Source organism: Manis javanica, chromosome 13 (assembly GCF_040802235.1).
Source record: "Manis javanica isolate MJ-LG chromosome 13, MJ_LKY, whole genome shotgun sequence".
Lineage (NCBI taxonomy): Eukaryota > Metazoa > Chordata > Mammalia > Pholidota > Manidae > Manis > Manis javanica.
This window is the reverse complement of record NC_133168.1, coordinates 63,581,483-63,601,604: the sequence shown is the minus strand read 5'-3', so window position 1 is coordinate 63,601,604 and position 20,122 is coordinate 63,581,483. Positions and strand designations below refer to the sequence as shown.

Below are 20,122 nucleotides of genomic sequence, written 5' to 3'. Positions count from 1 at the left end.
ATGTGTACAGATATGGTGACTACACCACTCAGGTGGTGCCTGGGCCTGGGACACGGTCTAGCCTGGCTCCTGAGCCTCCCTCCAGGCCCTCTCCACCTCCAGGTCCTGTGTCTTCCTTGCACAGGCTGGCTGTTTCTTACTGCCAGGCTCATTTCTGAAAGCCACATCAGTGGAGTGCATTCCTTCTACCTTGTGGAACCAGCTCTATCCAAGTGGTAGATGCTTTTTCTGCTGTGTCTGTGTATCTGTCCCAGATCAGCTCTTTCTCTCTACTCTTGACATCCCCTCTTTATTCCTGGGGGCAATGGACACCAACTCCACTCACACTGATGTAGGCTGAATCTTCCCACCCACCACCCCACTTCAAGGAGTTCATGGATTTATGTTCTTACACGGTGACTTTTAATTATGCTATTTTTCCTCCAAACTACATTATCGAAAAGCATTGCTGTCACTTTATATAAAGTCACATTTAGCTCTTGGCCTTCACAAGAGAGAATATATCTAACGGTGGAGAGAAGGGGAGTGGCAAGAGATGTGGAGGAATCTGCCACAAGGGGAGAATGTCCTCTCCTACCCTGGTTAGATGCCGCCTTACACAGCACAGAGGGTGATCTGCTCAGGCGAGAAGAGCACTGGCCACACATGACAGGGCAAATGGGGCAGCCACAGTCTGTCCTTTATTTGTTGGGAGTGAGGATAGAGGTTTTCCCCTGAGGGCTACTTCTCGAGTGGTACTTCAGAAGGTGGTAAGACAAAACTGTCTTGTTGTCACCCCACATAAGAGGGCTGCCAGCCACAGAGAAGACTTTCAGGAACAAGATGTTAAAGGTGAGCCATCAGCAGGTGCTATAGGTAGTCTGGAGGAGCTGGGTGGAACTGGGGGACTCCTCCCATATTAGGGAACTCTGCAGGGATGAAGTTCTGTATAGGACTCCCTAAAAATGCACAGTCATTCTCTATGAGGGGCCACCTACCCCAAGATCCTGGTGACAATTAGCCAGTGTTAATCGGAAGAGGACCACAACAGCTCCAGGAAAAGCCCTTTGCTATGGCGCCTATAGCTTTTTCCCATCAAAGCAGACAGAGGAGGGGAACCTCAGAAGAGGAAGGAGGTAGAGATACTTGAGAAACAGGGAAGCCCCTTCCCATTCCAAGTCTTTCAGGTTGAGGCCTGGACACATGCAGGCAGGAGAGAGGAGAGTTTGAAGTTTGAAATAAGAATACCCTGGAATAGCTTTTTAATAAGTAAAAGCAAGGAATCTGATCTGAAAGTAGAAGGTGGGAGAAAAGATGTTCCAAAGCACAGTTGAAAGTAAGAGAGAAAAAAATATAATTGATCAATATCTATACTTCTACCAAATTTGGGCCATTCAATAAACTAAAGTATAGGATCTACAATTTGATATCCTCATCCAGAGATAAGAACTTGAAACACCTTGGTGTAACTTCCTTACTACTGCAACAATCCATTTACTTAAGAAAATTAGACAAAGAAATAATATTTGCTGTTGAACTTGCCAAAATAATACATCCCTGATGTTCCATATGCTCACCTGAAATCACAAGGATCATGAAAACATTAGCAAGTAGATGACCAGGAATAAAGTATGATGTTTGAATATATAAGTGAAGTTATCATTTGGCAAGAGCATTTACCTGTAAAATATATTAAAACAATTTCATTTCTCATGGAAGAAGCAGAAAATAACACTCAAAGAATCTGGCTTTGCCTTGCTAAACTGCCAGCATCCCCTAGAATCCCCTAGTTAATTCTACCTTTAGATAGTGTCTCTACGTAGCCTGGCCCCGCAGTGCTCGGGAGCCAGGACCCTGACAGGCTTATGGCCCTTCAACCAATACAGACACACAGTGGGTTCTTCACCACAAGGGTCCAGCATGTGGGCACTTGATTTTAGTGGTCTGTGATCATCTTTTGGAAATTCGCCATCATTTTATCACTTAAATTTGTGTTTTGTAAGTGATGCTTGATGGGAAAATGGACCATGCTGTGGGGGCTTGGAGCCTCAACCTACCCATGGTTTTGCCTCCCTGACTTCCCTGGACAGTTTTTCAGCTTTTTGCTCTCCTGTATCCTGGGATCCAAACCTGCCCAGCCGCCCACTACTTGCCACCCTCCACCGTGATCATCTCCTCCCCTACACTGGCAGGGCCACTGTGGGCAGACACCAAGGCTGGGGCGCGCCTCCCGTCCATCTTCCGTGCAGGTACCTTGATGGTCCCCGCGCTCTTGTTGCAATACCCTTGCAGGCCGCTGGTCTACCATGGGGTGGGGCAGGAGGCATGCCAGAGGGGAGATGCCTGGTTCACTCTCCGGTGGCGTCTGCAGGGTGATGGGCTGGAGGTTAAGGCGGCAGTCGGAGTTGCGCGTGTGCAGAGTCGCAGAGCAGGGACTGCAGCGCGGCAAATACGCCCCCTCTCCCCCCCCCCCCCCACCAGCGAGCCCAGCATTAAATCACAGGTAAATAAGTTGTCACAGGTAACCGTGACAACTCAAGAGAGAGAGATCAATCGGAGAAGAAAGGGAAAGGCTTTATATTTTGGTACCTTTAATATTTTTCCCTCTGCGTTTTCAACCAGGGGCCCCATGTTTTCATTTTGCCCTGGGCTGTACAAATGATGGAGCTGGTCTCATCTGCTGGGATGTAAGTATGTATGACGGTAAAAATCAAGGGGAAAACTGTAAACGGCTCAAAGATTTGACGTGCTGACGTTAGCATAGGTGGGCAAAGCGCGGCCAGCCTGGACAAGATCAGCACCTGTGTCTCCCGGGACTGGGGCAGGAATCTCGGGGGCCTGCGTTGCTGACTTGGAATTCTGCGTGCAGTTACTGGACAGTTCTGCGGTTCCTCTGGGGGCTTCAGCCACACTGACAGCCAGACTTCACACAGTAACTAAGCCACCTCAAAGCTACCTTAATTAACTACTGATTGAAATAGATGAAAAAAATGACAGCATCTCCATCGTGGTACCATTTCTTAAGTCTGTGAAGTAAAATGTAAATGACCCATGCATACAGAATTTGCTTTTATGAAGGTAGTGGTGTATTAAAGGTCAAGCCTGACAAATCTGATGCCAGAGTTTCCATTTTTTCAACTGCATAACAACTGAAGGAAGGAGACTGACTTCAGGGTATTCCTAGCAACTGAAAAACCTCAGATTCAACCAACCACACACAGGCAAGCCAGAGTAAGTCTCGGAGGGAAAATGCAGCATATGGGGGCTTGTCAAATATTTAAGTCTCAAATCTATGCTTGAATTTTTGGCAGAAACCATAGATTTAAAGAAACCCCATAGATTTAGATTTCTCTTCAATTTCTTCTAAAAGTGCAGTTTTTTCTTTTTTTTCTCCTCCCCTCTGCCTTTCCCTCCCTCCCTCCCTCCCTCCCTCCCTCCCTCCCTCCCTTCCTTCCTTCCTTCCTTCCTTCCTTCCTTCCTTCCTTCCTTCCTTCCTTCCTTCCTTCCTTCCTTCCTTCCTTCCTTCCTTCCTTCCTTCCTTCCTTCCTTCCTTCCTTCCTTCCTTCCTTCCCTCCTCCCCTCCTTCCTTCTTTCCTTCAGCAGGACACTCATACATCAGTTTCCATGCTAGGAATTACTCTTTACATGACCTTGAGAAGTCATTACGACAGGTTTCACTCCCTGTGGTGTAGCAGTAAGATCGCTCGTCACGGACTCAGGCCACCAGGCACTCTCCTTTTTCAGACTCAATTTTTTTCATCCATGAAGAAAGATTGTTGAAATAGTTCATGTGAAAATCATTCTAAATAGCAAAATTCTCATCCCTCCTCTGTAGGATGGAGGAACAAAGGCACAGAGAGGACCCAAGTATTTTAAATCTCAGTGTGTATTTAGATTAAACTAATTCATAGTATCTCAAACTTCACTTCATTATGCTCATGGATTTTAGCCACTTTCCTTATGCAAGAATTGTAATAATTTCTAGGGGAAAATAAACTGTTATCTCTTCAAATTTTTTTTTTAGCCAACATCAGTGACACTGAATGGATATGTCAGGAGCAGGTAAAAACTAGGTTCACAGCACGTTAGTTGTCTGTATCTGAGGTTTCATGTCTATGATAGGTTTGGAGATGAATCTATTTTACCAGAGATAAAATGGTCTGTACAATTCCAGATGGTCAGTTCACCATGGAAACAATAATGTGGCAGCTGTCCAAAGTAATCATAAAGACTGACAGCAACCACTCAAAACCATTTTAGCAGTACATGATCTGGGTTTTTTTTTTGTTTTGTTTTGTTATAGCTAGATAGGATAATTTGTGCCTCTGATTGCTTTCCAAAGCCAAATGAAATTTTTCGTATTATCTGAATTTAAATATTTATTTCTCAGCATTTGTTCATCAGAATAGAGAATGGAGTTCTGACTCTATATGTAGGCCCTCCATAAATGGTAATTTCTTTCTCTTCCTCCTGGCACATGCACATCTAACATACTACATTAGAGCTCTTTATAGAAACACACAATCCAATTTTCCCATATAATTGTGAAATACTTCTCAATTGAAAAATTCTTCATTGTATATATTTCTAAGCTAATAACAAACTATCGTTAACAGTTTGCTTTATTAAAGTCCCCTTTTTTTGGAAAAAATTGAGGATATATTTGAAGTCCTCTTTATATTATTCTTAATACTAGTCCTATACTTTTCAAGAGAGAATTTGGTATATAAGATCACTTGGCATATTTTCATACTTTTACAACATGTGTATTTCAAATGTGTTAATAAGTAATATATGGTGGTGTTTAGTATATTATTAAATTTTATAGAAAGCACCAAACTATATTTCCATTCAGCTATTTGACTTTTGTGCAAAGTATTATGTTAATATATATAGCTTCAGTTCCTTCACTTAAACTAAATTTAATAAATATTACAATATCAAAAAAAGAATCAATTCTCCTACTGGTGGGGATTTGGGTTGTTTTCTACATTTTGCTATTTTAAGCAATACTGCAATAAACATTCTTGGTTATGTCTCCTTGCACACATATGGGAAAGGTTTTCAATGGTATGGACCTAAAAGTAGAATTGATGGATTGTTGTGAATGCACATTAATCTTCCTTCAGTATTGCCAAATTTGCATAATTTACACTTGCATGATTTACATTAGTATGTGAGAATTCATATTATTCTTTCCAATTCTGTTTGTTTCAGACATCTTTAAAATTGACATTTTGTTCTGAAAATTTTCAAAAATATATAAACCTGGAGAAAATGCTAAAATGAATCTCATATTCTCATATCCCTATTATCCATCTTCAACAATGATCAATATATATGTGAAACTTGTTTCCTCTATGCCTATTTATTTATTCTAAAGTAAATCAAAATCATGTCACTCCATTCATAAATAATTCAGCATATATGCCTGCAATATATATTTTTATAATAAAGGAGAAAAATAATATTACATGTAATATTAATAAAACCAATTTTTTAATATTTGATATTAAAATTTTATATTAAATAGTATTTGAATTTCTCTGATTATATCATGTATTTTTATTTTACTTTTTATTTTCAAATCAGCATCCAAACAAGATCTGACCTGCACATTACATTTTGTTGATGTCTCTTAAGATTTTTTTAATCTATACATGTTCTCTTCCCATTTTTGCTTCTTATTTATTTGTTGGAGGAACATCAATTATTTCCCAGTTTATGGATTTTACTGATTGAGTCACTGTAGTGTCACTTAACATGTTTCTCTGTCATCTTGATGTCCTATGAATCGACAGATCGGAGGGCTTGATCAGCTTCATGAATAATTGATGAGAATGTTTTATAGGAAGTGATATCTACTTCCTATTTTACCAGATTAGGAAGCACATAAATTGAAATGTCTATTAATCACATTAAGATTGACCACTGTGCTCAGGGATTGTCAGCCTGAAGCCTATGTTATAAAACTCTCCACCAGCCTTTCCTCTAGTGGTTTTACTAGTCAACAGAGCATCAATAAAGTTTTTGTATATTTTGTGCATTTGCATATGTGCTTGTCTCCAATTTGAGCATGAATCATGTTTTATTTTTTTTGTTTTTTCAGCATTTGACAAATATTTAATTAAATTACACAAAAATCATGTTTGCCTAACATGTTACATGTGGCGTATAAATGGAGTGATCATGGAAAACTAATGCAGGTGTTTGCAAAACAGAAAATAGGTGCTGATAACTCATCATAACTTGTGATTCATTAGTAATCATAATTTCAAACTTAGTTTAATTTTCATCAATTAGAAATGATGAATTTTTAAATACATTTGAATTGCTAACAAATATCAGTCAGGATAATCAGTCAACTCTTTGCCTTGTTAAAATATAAAAAACTGGGATAAAAGGTGATTGCTTTGGTAAGAAGGTTAAAAATGAAGTTATAATGATAACAAAAGGGACTTAGATCACTTAACTCTAGAATTTTGTGAGGCTTCTGGTATTCTTGGTTAGAAGACTAATATCAATATTAGCTATGTGTTATTAAAGCATTATTTTTGTTATCATTTCTCTTAAAGGAGAGGCATTAATATCTTCCTATCACCATCCATCAAACCTGAAAAAAAAACTAAACAGGCAATTATCACACAATTTATTTCGTTGCATTCAAAATGTAGTCACCATAGCCCTGAAAGAAATCTTAGTCATATCACAGGCTACTGAAGAAGGGTAGGGAGAGATATTAATATTGGTATAAGAGGATTTTGCTTCCAGGTAAGATGTAATACCTTGAGGTAAACCAATTCTCCCACTGAGAATTACAAAAAAAAGAAAAAAAAACCAGATAGAACATTTTTGAAAACCCTTTAAAGACATTGGGGAGCTGCCATGGCAGGCAGAATCCAAGCGACCAATAAATCAGAAAGAATAGAAGTTCACAGAGGTTAGCAGATAATCTTCAAGCCATTTTTCCCATTGGGACATTTTCTGATTCTTGAGGAACAGACTGAGAATCCAGGCAGAGTGTCTTAACTACCAAGCAGAGAAATGAGAAAAACTTGATAAATTCATAGGGCTATAGACACAAAAGTTTGAGTTCAAGTCTTCCAAGGCAGCACCAGGACTTGACTAGCCAAGATCCTGGAGAGAGGGAGGTTGAGGAAAATGAGGCAGGCACTTGATAGGTTTCCTCTAAAAAATTTTTGCAAATTTTAGGTGCAAGAAGCATAGCATACAAAGCTAAGCAAAAAACTGCTGAACATCAGAGTGAAGTTTTTGGAAATTTCACAGTGCTGAGAAATCAAAATTGGAGTTAAAGACATTAAAGAATGTGGGGCTCAAGGAAACAGCAGAACCCAGAAAACCCCTGAATGGCTGTACTCTTGGACAGGATGCACCAGGTGGTACAACTTTTTAAAACTATGATACACAACTCAATCAGATAGACTCTAACTGGAGTGATATATAAGTAAGTATTTATTGTGCAAAACAATGATAGTAATGCAAAATAGAGATAAAATATTTGCAGAATTAAAATGCACAACAACAACAAAAAACCCACATAAGTTGGCATGAAGTAAATGCAATTAAAGTGTTTTAAGATCCTTGCATTGTTTGGAAAGTGATAAAACTACCAAGTTATTTGAGATTGTAAAAGGTCGGGAAATACTCGTTGTAATCTCTAGGTAACCATAAAAAATCATAAAAGAATGTTAAGCTGCCAAATGAATAGATGAGAAAATTGAATATTAAAATATGAAATTAACCCAAAGAAGGCAAGAAAGGAGAGAAAAGATAAGTGAAAGTACTCATTCCAGTGTGACAAGTAGAAAATAGTTAAATAGTAGATATACATATGATTACGTCAGCAATTAGACCAAGGGGAAATGAGCTAAATATTCTAATTAAAAGAAAAACACTGAAAGACTGAAAATAAAACCTAAATCTAACTATATGCAGCTTATGAGAAACACTATTTAAACATAAGGACACAAAAAGGCTGAAAATCAAAGGATAGAAAAATACAAGATGCCAGCACTAACCAAAAATGAAAGCTGTCAGCTACAAGAAAATCAGACAAAGTAGAGACTGTTTCAATGGGGCTATGTAGAGGCTATGTAAAGGAGAACATGTAACAGAGTCAAGGCTGACAATAATTCAGTATACTTTCCCATGTTAACAAGAGTAAAATAGAAAAAAATATGGCATTTCAACTGATTTTGGCAAAGCAAAGAAAGCTTTTGGCAAAATTCGATGCCCATTTATGGTAAGTTTGTCCATTCAGCAAATTGGGAGAATAAGGGGATATTCTCAACTTAATAAAGGTAATCTGTGAAAACCAAGAGATAGTATCATACATTATAATGCCATTTTGAATAACAGCAATTATGTCCTAGACCTAGAATGGCCAAAACAATAATGAAAAAAAGAAAAAAATTGGAGGAGTTACACTACTTGCTTTTAAGACTTGATAAAAAGATTCGCTGATAAAGGCAGTGTGGTATTTGCATAAAGATAGATAAATATGTCAGTAGAACAGAATAGGTGGTCCATAATTGGGACTATGCATTGCATTTAGGTGACTTTTGATAAAAGCACCAATGTTATTCAATGAGAGAAGAAATAACCTTTCAAAAATTGAGCTGGACAAATTGGATTTCTATGTGGAAAAAAAAAGAACCTTAATCCATTTCTAATACCATACATAAAAAATTAACTCAGGATGTACTATAGTACGAAATATAAAATTCAAAATATAAAGCTCCTAGGAAAAAATTTTAAGAATATTTTTGTGACCTGTAAAAATTTCCTAAACTGAACACAAAAAGTACAAACCATAAGAGAAGAAAAATGAAATTAGACTTCATCAAAATAAAAAATTATTTATCAAAAGATACCACTAAAAAAAATGAAAAGTCAAGTTGCAGACTGAGAAAACTAATTTATAATACATATATCTAACAAAGAACTCATATCCAGATTATAAAAAGAAGTCCTACAAATCAATAGTAAAATACAAAAGACCCAATAAAAATAGACAAGAATTTGGGTAAATTTTCACAAAAGAAGACATATAAATGTCCAACAAATACATGAAAAGACTCTCAAGATCATTAATCATCAGGAAAATGCTAATTAAAACTACAATTAAATACTACAGCACACCCATTGGAATGGCTAAAATGCAAAAGACTATCAACACCAAATGGATCTCATACATTCTTGGTAGGAGTATAAATTGGCAAAATCACTGTGGAAATCTGTTTGGCAGTTTCCCATAAGTTAAACACATAACTGCCTTATCAACTAGCAATTCCATCCGCAGGCATATGCCCACAAGAAATGAAAATGCATGTTATAAAAACTAGTACATACATGCTGATTATAGCTTTATTTGTAATAGAGTTAGAAACAATCCAAGTGCCTAGTAACAGACTAGATTGAACCAATTTAGGATATTCATACAATGTAATGATATTCGGCAATTAAAGGGAATTAACTATTGGTACATGCAAGAACATGGATGAATCTCATGCTGAGAGAAGAGAAACATAAAAGAATAACTACTACATAATTCCATTTTTATGAACTTCAAGAAGAGACAAACTCAATCCAGAGGATAGAAATCACAGTAATAGTTGCTTCTAAATAGAAAGTGGAACAGATTGAAAAAGGACATAAGGAAACTTCCTAGGGTGTAAGCAATGCTCTCTATCTTGATTATGTGTTGGTTACAAGGGCTTATTACACAATTGTATAAATTGTCTCAAACTGCCACTAATATCTATCTATGCATATTGTTGTAGTATAATTATGCTTCACTAAAAAGGATATGAAATGAAAGAATGAAAAGGATTAGAGAAAAAGTATAAATATTGAAGCTACCCAAAAAAGGTTCAATATATAGGTATTAGGAAACTTTAAAGAAAAAAGAAAGCAAGGAAACAAATACAGATGTCTATAGTTTAAGAAAACTTTCCCAAAGTTTAAAAGGATTTGTAACCCCACATTGAAAGAGAATACTGTGTACCAGAAAATACTGACTCAGGACATCCAGTACTAAGACATGTTCTAATAAAATCACTGGACTTGATAGAAAATGGAACAAAATTATTTTGGATGTCTAGGAAAAAACAGCAAGTGTTTTATAAGGAAAAATAGACTGTCACCTGTATTTTGGGCTGCAAAGTTTTATGTTAAATGCAACTAGAACATGTTTAAGATACTTAGAAAAGACAAAAGGTGCACCTTGAATTTTATATCCAGAAAAATTGGCATTTGATACATTGGTTGTAGGTGAACTGTTTTCAACAAGCAAAAATCTAAGTGAATATTGTTCCCTAGAGAAATCTATCTAGGACAAGCTCATGGGCTCCAGACTACTAAAATAATCAGGAAGATATCATCATAAGGCCTGGAGGTAAGTACTAAACACATCCTTAACTGTAGAGTTAAGATTAGTGAGGATTAAAAGGAAGAAAGTATAGTATGTAATGGCTATATACTCAGATAATAATGTACATAGAGTTAAACTATTTAAAAAGGGGAGATGGGAAAATCATACACAATATTTCTTCTAATGCTTGTTAGTAATTATTTGACAGTGATAGTATTAGTAGTTATTCTGAGACATGTGTATGGCTATTGTAAAATAACATAAACATATGCTTCTAAGATATTCTGATTCTATCATCTCCTGTTTCCTTGGGAACTAGGATTCTTATTGTGGAATAAAGTAAGTATATATGCAGTAAATTATAAAACATGAGCTATGAATTTCTGGATCAGAAAGGTGGAGAACAGATATAATGGTTAGTCCATGGAATACTAATTTTGAGCTGCTTCTTAAAACCTACCAACTCCATAATTCACTATCTCAGAACAACATTATGTCATATGAACACGGTGCATTAACAGGTAGAGTGTGGTAAATAGAATGTGGATATTGTTATGTCTACTGTTAGAAATAAAGAAAGTGAATTCTGTAAACATGTAAATGTGAGAAAAATGGTGTGTTCCCATAGGTCACACAGGGCATACATTCCTAAGGATCTGGTTCTTAGCCTTGCAAGTCACTCTTCCCACCACTCACCATCCAGGTATATATAAGAGTAGGGCTTAGTTTTTCTGCCCAACAAGAATGCCATAACATCCATGGTAAGACATATTAAAAACTTCATGTGTACCATGATTTTATGTACCACAATTCCAATTTCGTTTGCAATGGGAAATAATGTACAGGATTTAAAGTACCAAAGTCTATGTAAATAGACCTATAAATAAAAAAAAGACAATTAATTGACAACTGTGGCTCAGAAGAAGGGGTGGAGGATTGCAATTTTCAGTAACTAAACATTTGATGAAAGTAAATTAAGCTCGTTCATCTTGTTTGTACTAGGGGTCATTTGGAAGTAAATTGGCTAAAAGCCCATGTGTAACCGGTAACTTCACTCATCTGCTCATTAAGAGAGGTCTGCAGACATTTCCCATGTTTGTTTCAGTGATGGCTCTTCTCTGCCTTTGCATCTGATGAACCGCCCCCTCTTACAGATCATTCACTTTAGAGATATGTTAGTGCAGTTAATCTCATGACAATTCAAATTTTAGAGGCTTTGGAGTCAAACAATCCTGAGGTGACTGCGTATCTGCTTATTCTACATGGATCTTTGTGAGCAACCTTAATTTTACTTTTATTTTTACCTCTTAAGTATTTCTCTGTGCACTCTCCACTCTCAACTGGCAAAGCCTTGGTCAGGCCACTCCAGTGTCCCACCTGGACCCTGCAACAACCTTCTCCCATCTTGCTGTCCAGTGCATCCCCCACACTGAGGGTGGAGTGCTAACTCTAAAACACATGTCTTGCTGATTATAGTGCACCCTGCTTAGGGACTTTAGTGAATTTCCATTGTTCAGAGGATGAGAACCCTTTTAAGGCCTCCAGGCCCAGCATGCCCTGATCTTGGCCCTGTTCTTTCTCATCACACTTGCCTTCTTCTTGCCCCCAGGCATCTTGGAATTGCTTCAGTTCCTTCAGCCATCAGTGTTTTTCCAGCTTAGAGCCTTTGCATTCTGATTGCTGGACTGCTCTGTGCACTTAGCCTACCCTCTTTCATACCTAATCCCTTTTCTCCTTCAGAAGACTTAGCTTAGATGATACTTCTTCCTAGGAATATTTCCAGCCTCCACACACTGGGACTGGTTAGGTCCTCGTAATGACACTCCAAAAACACCTTGTATTTATCCTTATAAATGCTTTCTACATATGTAATTACTCGTTCAATGTCTGGTCTCCTGGCTAGGTTTCAATTTCCACCAAGAGAGGGACTGGATCTGTTTGGTTTACTGCTAGATTCCCTGTGTTTGTCCCAATGCCCAGCACATATGAGATGCTTGAAAATCATTTGTTGAGTGAGTAAGTCATCAGTGCTTTTGTTCCCAATCTTACAAGGCATGTGTCAGGCCTTGAAACCCTTCTCACAACCAGAGCAAATGTGATTTTTATACTAGGATCGGACTTGAAATAACTTTTGGCTTTACACATTTGGAGCTGAAGAAATATTCCTTATAGGAAATGACTGTCAGCCCTACTGAAACCTTGCCGCCGCGAATATGTCCTCTTGCCTCACGTCTCCTTCCACAGTGATCCCCTCCCTAACACGTGTTCTCGCTACCTGCCCCCTCCTTAACCACTGCCTGGTCCAGCTAACGCTGACCGTTATTCACAGCTCTTCTTAGAGCTCCCCATACTAGCTCTCCCCGTGGTCTATCCTAGAAGCTCCTTCTGTGTGCCTCCTGCCATGCTGTACTTCCTCTGTCACTGGGCTCCACCCTGCCACGTTGTCAGCGTCGGGTTTCTTGCTCGTGTCCTGCATCCCTAGAGGTAGTATGAGGTCACAGACCGTGCAAACTTGCTTCACCAGTAAATGGTCCACATTTTGTAAAACAGTAAGCTCTCCATACTTTTTTAAACAAAGGACTAAATTATGAAACCTTACTAAATCACTTGAAATACGATCTCTGCAATAAGACACTGACAGAATCAATGGCTAAAGTCACAGAGCTGACTGGTGACAGACTGACAGCCATCACTTTTGCTCCCTTACTGCTATAAGAGAAAATTAATTTTTCTTATTCTACTTTGATCTTGTAGGTCTTCCTTTTTTTTTCTTTGTTAACACTATTTGCCTAGTCCTTCCCCCTACCTATCTAAGCCAAATAACATAAGCAGTACAAAGTCTGATCAAATGGAAAATGGTATTAATTCCCACAGTGTTTGAGAGCATTTGCTAGGAGCAAATAACAATATATATTTTTATAACTGGAAAGCCAGGGGAAGGGAAATATTTCTTACTGTTATGGATTTTTTTTAAGCAGTTGTTTTTCAATACATTTAGCAGCAGCTCTAGGGACTTGGCCTAATTTTGTTAGCAGCAGACTTCTCATTTATCTTGAAGATAATCTGCACAGAGGGTATTGTGAAGTTCCCTTCAATTGCAGAAGGATTCCCTCACTCCTTTGAAACAAAATCAAATTACAGACACATTTTTTGGGAGTTAACTTGATTAAATATTTGCTGATTTTCTTTTTCTATTCTATGAACCAATATTAACAATAAGTAATGTTTCATTGTTGGCCTGTAATTTATGATGTATTTTAATTCATTCACGAGACAATGTCCCAGTGATCTAATTTCCTTTAAAAAACAAAACAAAACACACTTTCCCTCCTCTTTCACCTTGAGGCAACAGGGAAGCATTTTATAGCCAGGAATCTCTATAAAGTAGCAACAACAAAGTCTAGTTTTAACATTTCTTTGAGTCTATACCTCATGCCTTCATAAAAATGCTGTGTCAGAGTTATGGCATTTTCTTTCCCCACCATTGGCGTATCTACAGGAATTTGTCATGGCTACTTGCATTTTGCATTGATAGGTGGTTAATTATTTGGTTGGTTGGCTAGCCACCTGTGGATTTTGTCATTTCTTTTTGTCAACTTCCCTAAATATTAAATAATGGCACATGGAAGTGACCTATTCAGATGCCAAGGGAGAGTGGATGGGGGTTGGGATGGAGATGGGATTATTCAGATATAGACACTTGCAGAGGTCCTGTTCACAATCACATTCATACCTCCTTTTCTGTGAACTGCGTCCCTGATCCTACCCACCAGGGACAGGAGTGATGGGCCTCTGGACGACAGTTTGACACTGTTCTGCTATCCTTTGTCCGTCACTGACTTGGTAAGACACCTGTGCCAGGCTGAACCAATCAATTCCTCTCTGCGTTAAGTAGAACCATGTGGGTAGAGGGAATTGAAGCAATCTCTCTGGGTGGCTGGCCCTATAACACTGTGTAAACTCAGAACCAGTGGGATGTTTATCCTTGGACTGACCATTAGGACACAGGACATGGAGAAAGCAGATCCATAAGCAAAAGATGAAGGAGGTGAGCAAGGAGAGAGGAGATGACAGAGAACTGGACCATTAGGAGACCAGCCCCCCATGTAGCCCAAAAGCATTCTAAACTTTGTTCCCGTAAGAAACCTGAAATTATTCCTTATGTCCTATCTATTAATACCCTACCCAGTTTTGCTTAGGCAAACTTAAATTGGCTTCTCTAACTTGTAGCCAAAGAGTTCTGTTTTCATGATACGAGGCTTCCAAATCCACTGGAACTATCTTCTTATTTTATTCATTCTGCAAGCTATTAGTATTTCTGCTCTTGAACTTGTGTCCACATAGCCTGTAGGTAGCACTTTACATGGACACTAAGGCTAGCAGATGGAAGGTAAATGACCTCATCTTTCTTTAGCTGCGGCCAAGTGTGGACAGGTTGCCAAGCCGTATCCAACAGGGTGTCCTTCCTCATGCACATCTCACACAGAGTAATATTTGCATGCTTGCACTTCCCGCAGATATACAACTCCTCCATTCTGTATAGCAAGAATATCATGAAAAGATGACGATCTTGCATATACTCATCATTTACAGCTTTGCTGACATGAAGGTGTAATGCAGTTTCGTATTAGTATATGGACTTCCATACATCCTCCCCTATTTTCATAATTTTAATGTCACCAGCTAACAATTACTGAGATTTACCATGTCCCAGGCACTGTGCTATACTTTATATACATTTCCCATTTATTTATATAAAGGGAAAATAAATTTGCTTAGGCTACCTTAAGTTGGCTTTTACAACTTGCAGCCAAAGGGTCCTAATTAATGAGGCGATAGGCTCTGTTCTCACATCTGAGAACATCCATGGTCAGCTGTAGCCTGCAGGCCTCCAGGGGGTCCTCTGGCAGTTTCTTTCATTTAACAGTGGACTGTAACATAGACTGGGAGCTTACCAAAAAAACAGACCCAGGCTGAATAAACTTTTGACTCCAATTTACCCATCCACCCAAATCACCATATTATACCATTTCCTATCATTTCACTCACCCAGCTTTATTGTAGTGGTGGGTCATACCAATAAACTATAAACTTCTTGAGGGTAGGCTCTGTGTCTTATTCATTTTATTGAATGCATGAGTGAATATATACATAACTGGGGGAACAGACATAAACAGCCTTTAGAGTGATAAAAAATAAATGCCTTTATCTGTCCCATTTTGTTCTTTTATGAAAATGGCTTTCAGCCTTCCAAGCCTTAGCTTCTTTATATGCACAACAGACCATTATGGATATTCACATAGAACACTTTTGAACACATGTTAGAAGTTGCACGCTATTAATATATGAGGATAAACATTAACTTTGAGAACTTGAATCTATTATCAGTCATGCAAATTTATATGAATTTGAAAGAAATATAAAATATGACTTATACTCAAAATGAGTTAGGTTCTTTTTGAAGCTATAGGATAACCTGTATCCCATAGCCTCAGTATAGAACTTGAATATGAGCATTAAAAGTAGCTATTTCCTTCTTATTGCAGACTTAGTATATATTTAAGAAAGGAAAAAAGGAAGTGATGGTGACTGCAAATGTGCTGCACCTGAGGGGGACACGTTGTGTCTGTCCCCCCCGGTCCTAATATCATTGCCATTTATGCCTTCTCTGTCCCTGAGCTGGTGGACTCTGCAGGTGGCCCCTCATAGCAGCAACTACTCCACACACAGATTCCTGACTTATCTATCGTTAGTCTAAATTCTGGCTAATGGGACTTTTAGCTGATTAAGTGTTACATCTTCCAGGCAGTGAAGGCTTTTTGGCTTGGTTTTCCAAGGGGCATTAAGACTTTACCCCAAACGAAGTCTCCTCCTGCTGGCAGGCTCAGGCACTGTGACTGGCTGTCGGGGAGATCCATGGATCTCTCGCCCCTCCCAATCACGTCTTAAGGAAGGCATCTGCTTTGTCACCCATTGAGAGTCCGGCCCTGGATATACAGCACCCTTCTCTCTTCTACAAATGACCTTTGCTTATGAGCTGCGAATCCTTCAGCCCCAGCAATAATTCCAGGAAAGCACACCTTACTTTCCAGACTTTCTCTCAGTGTTCCTTCTCAAATCATACAATATTTTTAAGTCCAGACATGTGAGGTAAACAGTTACATGGATTGCATTTTTGATTTTAGTTAAAATTCCTTTATGTCCCCAGCCTGATATTTTTCATCTTTTTTTTTAACATCAAGCAACGCACATGTAGCTAAGTGAACGCCAGCATCGACTGCAGTGAACATGTTCTGAAGAACCGACACTTCATTGTCATCAGTGTGAACTGACGTCACCTGGCTGTGTTACAATGGTGCAGTTCTGGGCCTGGCTGCACAGCATAAGCCACACAATCTTTCTTTGATGTTGTCAGTTTTTCATTCTCTGTTGGTTTCTTTCTCAGATATTACAAGCAAGCTTAGATTTCTCCTCTACTGTACCATTTGTCTCTCTTCCCTGGCCTCCTGAACTACTACCGAAACTTCTTAATTCCTTTAATGCCAAACTCCTCAATTTATTGCAATAGAAATTCTACCCACATCACAATGCTGAAACCATTCCAGGAAAACCGTAGAGTCTTAATCCTTGGAGAACCTGAGGACCACATGTTCTGTATTTTTGAAATTGTCTTGTTATGGACTGAAAGGTTGGGTCCTTCCAGAATCATATGTTAAAACCCTCACCCCTAACTTGATGGTATTAGTAGGTGGAGCTTTCAGGAGGTAATTAAGGTTGGATGAGGTCATGAGAATGAGCCCCCATTCGGGATTAGTGGTTTTATAAGGAGAGACAGTAGACAGCTCTCTTTCTCTCCTTTCCCTTTCTCTCTCCCAACTCCCACCCCCACCAGTTTGCACAGAGGTTATGCGAGCACACAGCTAGAAGGCAGATGTCCACAATGCATGGGGAGAAGTCTCACCAGAAATCAACCGTGCTGCCACCCTGATCTTTGACCTTCAGCCTCCAGAACTGGGAGGAATAAATGTCTGTTGTTTAAGCGATCCAGTCTGTGGGATTTTACTATGGCAACTGAAGCTAAGACACAATCTCTTCCTTGGTTTCCATGATACTGCAAGCCACCTGTATCCCCCATGCTTTTTGATTCTGTTTTGTTTATTACCCTCAGATTTCCCTTATTTATCTCATCTCTTTAGTGGAAATGTTCCCTAATGTTCCTCCTCCTATTTTCTTTTTTTCTCATCTCATAATCATTCTTTTGGCCACTGTAAACACCCTGAAAATGAAGCCTCAGATCTAGAGCTCTGGCTCAGACTTTTCTCTTGACCTTTTGACTTAACTTGGTAAGTAACATGGACGCCTCTATTTGGATGTCTTTACTGCCCTTCTAATTAATAACTGAAACTCAGCTCATCAGCATCTCCCCAGTCCCACTCCTGCATTCCTGATACGTTTTTACAGTTGCTGTATTTTTCCAGCGACCCAGGCTCACATTACGAGAGTTGTATTCTGTTTTTCGTTCCTTCCTTCCTTCCTTTCCCCAAACCAATATTCCAATTCCACTGACTCAAGCTCAGGGAACTTTTTTGCATGCATGCCTTGTATGACTTTCGTTCTATTACTCTAGTTTAGGGATTTCATTTTTAACCTGTCATGTGGATTATTGCAGCACTGCATTAACTAGTCTTCCTATAGTCAATCTCTTGCTGTAAAGCTTACATGTGATCATGAAACTTCACAAAAATCTTCAATGAACCTTTGGTTAATATTAAAAAAATACTTAAGCTTATTCTTAGAATATTGGTAATTATCTACAATTTGTCCTCTTTCTGTACTTACAAATTTACCTACCATTATACCTCTCCATGTACTTCATTCATACCAGATTCCATATTGTGGCCTGAAAGTACATTAACATTTCTGAATTTTCACTTAGATTACTTTGTGTATGTTAAATCATCTCATTATAGCACAGTTTCTCCTGTTGAAAAATATCGCTCAAGATTAAGGTCAAATGCCACTTTTATTAAGAAATATTTTCCCTATCTTCCACAGATACTGTTCCATTAGCTGTATTTAGCTCTTTCCTCTGGATACTCAAAATGTTGCATTTGTTCTTTATTATGGCACCTAACCCAGTATATTTAGTTATATTTTTGAGTGTCTTCCTTACCATATTGCAGGATTGGTGCAGTCAGTGCCTGCCTCTTATATCTTTTTTAATCCTGAATATTATCTAGCAGCATATCAAGTATCTAAGTACTTTGAAGTTTACTGTTGAATCAGTGATTGTTTGAATCAATGAATGACCAGAGAAGATCCTCCATCAGTGTTCCTATCAAGTAGCAAAATTCTATGACAAGTACTTTGATAAAAAACTTATTGACTATGCAAGCAAGTGAAAAATTACAGTAACTTTTATAGCCATTTATTATATGATCATGGGAGAAAAAAATTTAAATGGCAGATACTCTCATTTGCAAGTTAGAGCAGTGAATGACTTCTTTCTGTGAAAAAGAACATGGTATCTCTACTTGACTCTGATGTCTGCTCACTCACTCTCATTTTTCCTTTCATGATCAAAGCAGGAAAAACAAATCAAAATACTTTCCCAGGCAAAATCCTCAAGGCTACTGGCTTGCTTACTTCTACTTGTGGACAAGAAATGTTCCTAGTGACAAAGAAGAAAATTTCTTCAGAGCACCATTCCATTCAGATTTCACTTAGCTTTTGCACTCAATAAAAACATGTATTCAAATGCTTAAGAAACAATCACAGGAATATAATAATATTCTATCTACTTAGGAACCTGTAATTTAAAATTACTTCCTTGAACCAATCTCATGCCTTTTATGTGGTTTTAATTGTTTTTAGTTCTGCATTCTGTTATGCATGCAAAAGGTCATAGGAATGTATTGTCATATTTCAGCTTCATGTGCCATTAAAACTGTTCGGCACTCTTTGAGGTTATTTATCCAGAAATAACTGGAAATGTTAGTTTGACATTTAGCCTTTAATATAACTATTTTTTTAAGGAAGCATGTTATTTACATAATATTTTTTCAGTTGCATAGTGTTAACTCATTTTGTTTTAAAAAAGTAATGAACAACTTGGTTCCAATTAATTTACTTAATAATGAATGTTTATGGATTTCTGTATTTCTTCTATTACCAAGAAAGTGAATTTTACCAATGTCTTTATATATTTGGGTAAGCCTGAATATTTTCCCATTGAAATACATTAAATTAACAGCTAAAGAAATTAAAGATTTCAAAGGCAATTATACTATTCAATGATCTTTCAGGGGAGGATCATGCTATCAGGACTTCTAACTATAAATAACTCAAGTAACCCAAACATACAGTTTATTGATTAAACCTCTCCTAAGTTATATTTTCAAAAAATGTAAAGCTAGCGCCTAACCCTTTGGTACGTCAGATATTTGGCTGTGAATATGCTTAACAAATTGCAGTAAACTTTGCAGAAATAGGCCTAACATCATCCTTCCCATGTATGTCAGAAACAGCCTGTTAGGAGAATGTAGCTGGACTTGGCAACACCTCAGAATAATATTCAGACAGATCGGTTGGAAGCTCTTCATTCCAGCATCTGTTCTGTGTTTATAGCTGCATATGCAGGCTGCTGAATACCCTCCGTGCACCATAAATGTAGGAATTACACGTCCAGAATGGCAATAAACTCACTGGGTAATGTGTTCTCTAGAGTTTTCAGCCCTTTGCTTCAGTTGG

At 38.1% G+C, this 20,122-nt stretch overlaps 1 protein-coding gene across 6 annotated transcripts in view; it reads right to left on the bottom strand.

The window, feature by feature from the left end:
* The window catches only part of GRM1 (glutamate metabotropic receptor 1), a 381,899-nt gene that overhangs the window by 7,894 nt on the left and 353,883 nt on the right, over nucleotides 1–20,122 (bottom strand). The window lies entirely within an intron of this gene.